The 7,640-nt window shown below is 45.2% G+C and overlaps 1 long non-coding RNA gene across 3 annotated transcripts in view; it reads right to left on the bottom strand.

Annotated features, from left to right (window-relative positions):
• The window catches only part of LOC112551867, a 49,069-nt gene extending 43,749 nt beyond the window's left edge, over positions 1 to 5,320 (bottom strand). For all 3 annotated transcript variants that reach the window (XR_003096188.1, XR_003096189.1, XR_003096187.1), the window contains exon 1: positions 5,230 to 5,320. This is a non-coding gene — a long non-coding RNA (uncharacterized LOC112551867). The remainder of the gene's footprint in view (positions 1 to 5,229) is intronic.
• Between the last annotated feature and the right edge of the window lie 2,320 nt (positions 5,321 to 7,640).

Here is a 7,640-nt window from a genome sequence, read left to right as displayed (position 1 = left end):
ACCTGCCAGACATCTGACACCCCAGGCACCTCTGCACTTTTACCTGCGCTGCTACACCTTGCTTCTCCCCCACCATCCCAGCATGTCCCTTACCCCCTGATGCCTCCATTTCCATTTTCACTGACTGGCTTTCTTGCCTGCATTGTGTGCCAGGCCAGCCTCTGGCTTCTTTACTATTCCTTCCATCCAGGACCAGCATGCACACAGACCAAAACAGGTGCTTCCTCAGCCTGACAAAGGGGTTTTCAACCTGAAAGCTTGCTAAGATATATTACTCTAACTATTCAGTTGGTCTACTAAAAGACACCAGATTGACCCAAAGGACCTTGGCTGCCAGTGCCATGTCCTTAGACCAGCACCCCTAGCACCTGTCCCCGGTCAGATGACCAGAAGGACACAGGGTCCTGGGCACATCTAAGCCACAGGGTTGGGGCTGACAGGGAGAACTCTCTGGCAGCTGCTGGAGAAGAAGCTCCTGCAGGAAAGGAAAGAAAGACAGTTTGGCTGCCTGAGATGCTGCTGGTGCTACTCTGCTGCAGTGCACTGCAGTGCTTACTTGTTGTTATTTAAAGTGGTGTACTGAACTGAGGCTGTAGGAGAGGAGGAGACCTCAGTGGGGCACACTACCATGTCATGTAGAGGCCCCAGTACCAGTGAGGGTGTATCTTAAGACACACAGGCACACAGTGAGGGCATGCCTTAACACAGATCCTGGAGAAGAAACTCCTGCAGGAGAGGAAAGAAGGGCTCTGTCACAGTGTGCCTGCCTGAGATGCTGCTGGTGCTACTGTGCTAGCACTCACTAAGTTATTTTATACCTGTTGCTATTTAAAATGGTAGACCAGGCTGAGGCTGTAGGGGAGGCCTCATTGGGGAACCCTACCATGTCATCTTGAGGCCACAGTGCCAGTGAGGGTGCACCTTAACACACACACACAGAGTCACCCACCCATGTCACGAGTTTTGTCTGTCAGCCACCTGAGGTGCAGGGCCCCAGAGCCCCGTGCATCCATCTCCTTGAAAGCTGGCAGGCTTCGTGACTGCAGCAGGCCTAGCAGGCTGCAGTTTTCACCGCCCGCCCACCCAGACACAGTCAGTCAGTCAGTCACATAATCACCCATGTCATGAGCTTTGCCTGTCAGCTGCCAGAGATGCAGGGTCCCAGAAGCCAGAACCTCCTGCACCTGACTCCCTGAAAGCTGGAAGGCTCTGTTGCCACAGCAGGCCTAGCAGGCTGCAGTTTTGAGCCCCCTGCACCTGAACACAGACACAGTCACACAATCACCCGTGTCATGAGTTTTGTCCGTCAGCAGCCTGAGGTGCAATTCCGCAGAAACCCCTGCACCTATCTTCTTGAAAGCTGGCAGGCTCCGTGGCCTCAGTAGGGCCTACTATGCCTGCAGTTTTCACCCTGCTGCGCCTTAACACACACACAATGTCACCCGTGTCATGAGTTTTGCTTGTCCGCAGCTTAGGGTGCAGTTTCTCAGAAACCCCTGCATCTATCTCCCTGAATCTTGGTAAACTTCATGCCCTTAGCAGGAGCTACCATTTCTGCAAGTTTCATCTGAATCAGCCATAAAGTGAGAAAGTTATATGTATTTCAGTGATTCCCCATTATACTCTATGGCTAAATCTCCAAATCTCTCCAAATCGGCACTGAATCTTCTGAAGCCGATTTGGCCGAATCAATTCAGAACAGCAATCCAAGTCTCCAGATCAAGTTGCTAGCCTCTGAATTGGCTGAATCTGAATCTGAATCAAATACTTCCCTATTCACACAGGCCTATTAGTAGTGTGCCATTGATCTCATTAGCTACATTGCATTGTTCATGCTTCCAGATTGGATAAGTAGAATTCTTTAAACTAGTAAAGAGGTAACATCCCCAAATATCTGGCCATTTAGCATGTCAGGTGAAGCAACAATGGACTAGATGTTTGCAGATTTTCCTGAGCAGTTTATTATCACAGAATGATAAAGGAACAAGGAAAACCTTGCATTCTAATTACAGCCAGAGCTGCCAGGCTCTGGAATGGGCTTCCAAGTGAAGTGGTGCTCTCTCCTACCTTGAGAGTCTTCAAGAGGAGGCTGGACAGATATTTGGATATGATTTGGCTGTGGTGATATGACCGTGGCACCCATTCCTGCCCGGGGCAGGAGGTCGGACCTGATGATCTGTTTAGGTCCTTTCTGACCCTAAGCACTATGAAACTATAATTTATCTAGCTTCTGTTTCTCCCTCCACCACATCATCTTTGTGGTGTCAGTACTGCTTAGTGTGTATCAGAACATCTGTATCACGTTCCTAAAGTATCCAGTGCTCTTTTCCAGTGTTTCCATCTTTAGTACCAACCCAACCTCAGAAACCTCTCTGGAGACTTGGGAAGATGAAACCTGAGTTAAGGACATGAACATCCAGGAGCTTCTTTTGGGGCAGAGGAGTGTTAGGAAAATAGGGAAAACACAGTTTTGAGGCTTCCCTTTGAGTCAAGTGCTGATCTCCAAGCAAAAAGTGCATATAAAACTGTAGGGTTACATTACTGAAACATATCCTATAAGAATGGCATAGCCTGTTCCTATTTAACATAGAGATGGACACTGGTAAACTTGACCAGTAAACTTTGTTGACTAATTCCATCCAATGCTTTAGAGCAGGTCTGTTTAGTGGCCACATTACTTATGGCAGGGGCGGGCAATTATTTTAGGTGGAGGGCCAATTACTGAGTTTTGGCAAGCCATCAAGGGCCACATGACAGGCAGCCGGGGCAGATAAATATTAATTTTCTTAATTTTGAGGGGGCCCCGCGGGCCAGAAAGAATGGCCTGGCAGGCCGCATCCGTCCCCCCAGCCACATTTTGCCCACCCCTGCCTTATGGGCTGCACAGTACAAGGCCCCCTGCACACCCACCACGTGTGTAGCTCTTTTTGCACTGTACTCATGGGCTCCACAGCATGGGATCACCTTCAACTACCCAGCCACAGCCTCCCCGACTCCATCATGCCATATGGAAACCCTCCACAGTACCATGGGGCTGCACCATATTCTCCTTTGGGGCAGGTACAGGAATTGGAAGCCAAAGGAAGGAACATGAGCTGAGAGGTCCTCACTGCTACCGTATCAAAACTGTGGGCAAAGTGGTGTCTGAGTGAGAGACCAGGGGCTGCACAATAACCCTTGTGGGCTACTCTGCTTTAGGGAAATGCTTCTTATAGTTGCCTGTCTCTAGAACGTTCCTCCAAAATAAATGCCAGGGTACAGATACTGGAGTCAGCCTCAATGTCCTCTTCAGTCTTTGAGCAAGGTTTTCAAATGACTTGGACATATACATGCACACCCAAACTAAAAATGTCAACTGTATGTCTAGCTTATCTGAGTGGTTACACTGGTATATCCTATAACTGCTAATGAAAATGGACAGTAAAATGTATTTCACTGTGTACTTACCTGATTTGGCACAGATGTAGACTGGACAGGTGACCAAGTGTGTCTTTTTAAAACAAACTTAACTTGTTTGAAAATCTAGCCTTGCACACTGACCTGTCAGAAATCAGGACCTAAGTTACACCTGCAAATTACACTAGCTCAAATGCCCAAGAAGGACATGTCTGTGGTGTACACCTGCATAAATTATTGTTTTGTGTAACTGTACAGTTAACTCGATGCATGCGCGCACATACATGTAGCTGAATCTTAAATGCTGTTTAAAATAACAACCTGTTACATTTATTGAACATTTTCAATCATCATACAGAACAAGAAAAGGAAAAAGAAACAAATAATAATTGGTGTATAGAATTAATTCTCCTTGTATTGGCAGAAGTCTTCAGGCAAGAACCTACATGCCTGCAAAGAATCATCTGCATAAAGAAAGATTACCTGGTGTGCAAACTTTACAAGAGCTGACATGAATGTGTATCTGAGTTAGAGAGATGTCAGTCTGGCTTTCAAGCATTGTCACAGCTGCTAAGCTATGGACTGGACAGGCTGAGGCTTTGTTCCAGATTAGTGAAGCAGAATGCACATTCTGGTGTGTTAACTATTAGTGGAATCTCTGTCAGGAAAAAGCAATGAAGATGTCACCAAAGAGCACTGGGGCAAGTTATTTAATCTGACAGAGAACAAGGAGCTCATCTTCATGACAGGTGCTCATTCAAACTGCTCCAATTCAGGACATTGAGACACTTTTGCTAACAATAGCCGCTGTCCCATTTTACTTCTGTGACTGTTATGACTGAGAGAGATGCTCTGTGGGCATGAGTGACACAACCCACAATGTAATTAACCCTTGGTCACTGACCCTACAGCTCTCTCCAAAAGTACTGAGAGTGATTTTCTAATACAGGAAGAGAGTTTTCTCCAGGTTACACCAGCAGGCAAGGGGTTACGATCCCTGGGATCTGACCTTAACTTCAACACCAAACTACTCTGTAACCCTGAGTTATTTCATTTATCTCTGCTTCTGTTTGCACATATATAGTGTAGGGGTGGTAATATTTAAAACCACAGACACATCTTGAGAGCAAAGTGTTTTGAACTCCTTGGATAATGGATACTGGGGAAATGCTGATAATCAGTTTATTTATTAGTCTCAACATGCTGAAACTTCTCAGGGGTACTGTAATATCCCTTTCTAGCAACAGTTTACCCCAGAAAGAGGTGGAGCTGTTTGCAGCTGGTTCTGGGAAATACATTTCTCAGAAACATCCTTATTATAATTAGGCTGGGGCCATTAGGAACAAAGGAAAATGTGTCCATTCTACAAATAACTAGTGCTATGCTGTTATTCTTAATATTTATATGATTGTTGCTTTTAGGGGTTCCCAAAGAAGATTAAGGCCCCATTGTGCCAGGCACTGTACAAATAAGATTTTAAAAAAAGAAAGTTTACACTCCTGAGAGCAAGAAAGAAATGAAGGAGGCTGTTACAGAGATAGATTAATATAAATACTTGGGAGTAGGAACTTTGGAGTTCAAAGTGCTGCAGTAGTGGATTATTTTAGTGCTTGCTGCCTCAAGGGAGTTTGGACTTCTTGCCTTGCAGTCAGTTTAAGTTATTGATGCCAATTTAGTAAAATCAAACATATTCTCTCAACTTCTGGTATTTCACCTAAATTGCCTTAAGTAAGGCAATTTAGGTGAAATTAGTCCTCCCTCCTCCCTCACACCTTTCCCTGGCACATGGTTTGTGGTGGAACATAAAATACAGAAGGTTCAAATCAAACTTACAAGCAAAGCTGTCAGTCAGCTGTCATCCCGGTAAAAACTTTGTTGATGTATACTGGGGTGTCTCAGCAAGTGATCAAAAGTTTTCCTGTGTTGCCATGGAAATGAAAAGGAAGCTGAATCTCAACAAGACAAAATCCTGTATCTCTTTATCTAATCATCATCAGTATGACACACAAACATCCCCTAGTGAAAACATTCAAATGCCTTAGCAGAGCACCAGTCTTCCCATCCGGCATCTGGAGTAGAACTGTATCATCTATTCTCCTAGTCCATGCCCCTTTAGTGGCATACAGCTTGAATAATGGGACGTATATGATCCTGATAGTGCCATATCTTGTTTTTTATCATGTTACCATGATCAGTGCTGCTTTGAATTCCCCAACTCTTAAGGTCATGGTATTTTGTGAGAATATATATTGTCATTTTGAAATAAAGTAAGTTTCTGGCCCTTGTGTTGCAGAGAAAAGCTTGCAAACATAACCCAACTGCACCTTAAGGGTTTGAAAACAGTAGATCAATAAAATAATGAAATACAATCTTAAAAAAAAAAAAGTCACATGCTTTTTTTAAGCTGGTCTCATAATTTTCATTGCTGGACTTGGAGCATATTACTGTTTGGCATGATTGCACATCTGTCTGTTGCAGATATTGGGAAATTCAATGGAAATTTAGCCCTATGAAAATAGTCCTATTATGCCTTTACATGCGTAAGTGACACATATAGCTGTGAAACTGAAATTTTTGACACTTGCTCACAGTTTGGATGCCATGTATCTATAGTTGCTCAATGTTTTAATTCTGAGCAGCTGAGTAGGCTGCAGTATGGCTAAGTAGATGCTTGGAGAGAGCAGATTTACCCAGGCATGCATGTAGCATTGGGTAAGTCTCCTAAACTTTAGTCACAGAGAGGCCGTAACTAGCAGATGCTTTCTGCTGAAGAAAGAAAACAAAAAGTCCTGCTGCTCTTTTAGTGTGAAAGCCTATTGGCTAGAGCAGTTGCCAGGAAGTAGGGGACCCAGATTTTAGTCCTTCTCACTCAGAGGAGGGTTTGAATCTACACATTCTGCTTCTAGTAAAGTTTTTTAACAACCAGGGCACAGATGAGACACTAGCTAAGGTCCCCTGTAACTTCAGGCACTGACAGAAGTGACATTGTCACATGATCAACCCCTTGAATGTGCTCTATATGCATGCCTTGACAGAAGGGCACAGCTGCACAGCACCTTAAAAGTGACTAATTGCATGACAAATTAACCCTCATTTAATGTTAACCCTCATTTAATCAGATGAAGGTGGTCCAAAGCAGAGCACCTTCATTAACATCTATCTGATCAGGGCATGGCTGATGTATCACAGCCCTGCCCCTGGTGCTGTCTGCAGGATGGGAGTGGGGAGAAGGAGGGGAGGGAGCTCCGGAATGGGGTTTGCCCAGCCTGCACTGCGGGGGTGGGGAGGTGGATTGGAGCACCCCTGAAGTGGGGCTAGAGGAGAGAGGCTGCAGCCACACAGCTCCTTCTGGATCAACTCCAAAGTGGAGCTCAGTTCCCCCCCGACCTAACAGCGAGCTTCTTTTGGGGATGGGAAAAAGGGTTGTTGTAACTTATGGTACTTTCTGTGAAATGCCATGAATTACAGTGGGGACCTGCACATCTGTTAGCACCCCTCTTGAAGCTGATCCACTGGGTATCCAGAAGAGGAAGAAGGAAGGTATGTGAGGTCAGCAGGGGTCAAGCAAGGCTGAGAGAGAGTAGCTCAGTGGATGCTGCTCTGATTTGGGGTTCAGATCGTAGCTCAGTGGATGCTGCTCTGATTTGGGGGGCAGAGCCTGAATGCTGTGTCCCCTGGGCAAAAATTATCCCACTGCGGTTTATCCATTTTACCAAATACAAAATGAAGGGGATCAGCTTCAAGAGGAGCATTCAGCTATGCCTAGCTTGTGGCCTTGTGGTTAAAAAATGTTGTTTAGAAGTGAGAGACAAAGTTTCAAATGCCTTCTGGGTGAGGGAGACCTAAAATTTTGGTCTTCCATTCTCTGGACTGTGGCACTAAGCTGTTGGGTTACAACAGGGGTGGACAAAATATGGCCTGCACCCATGGGGTGGCAGGTACCTCGCTCCATCCCTGAGTTACAAGGTAATACAGCCCTACTCTTACAATTTATTTGTGGCAGGTACACACTCAGGGTGCAGACAGAAGTTCCATTTGTTGCATGATCAGCCCCTTGAAAGCACATTACAGCCACGCTGTGACACATATATGTATGACTGCAGAGCACTTTAAAAGTGGCCAGTCACCCATTATTGTGTCAGCAGGCTATGGGATGTCTTATGGGAAAATTCTATGCAAGAATAAGTTGAATATGTTTTTAGCTGCACACTATCCCCACAACCCAGCATGCATTCTGAGTGCAC

The sequence above is a fragment of the Alligator sinensis genome, unplaced genomic scaffold, assembly GCF_000455745.1.
Source record: "Alligator sinensis unplaced genomic scaffold, ASM45574v1 scaffold568_1, whole genome shotgun sequence".
Classification (NCBI taxonomy): domain Eukaryota; kingdom Metazoa; phylum Chordata; order Crocodylia; family Alligatoridae; genus Alligator; species Alligator sinensis.
This window is presented reverse-complemented; position numbering and strand designations above follow the sequence as displayed.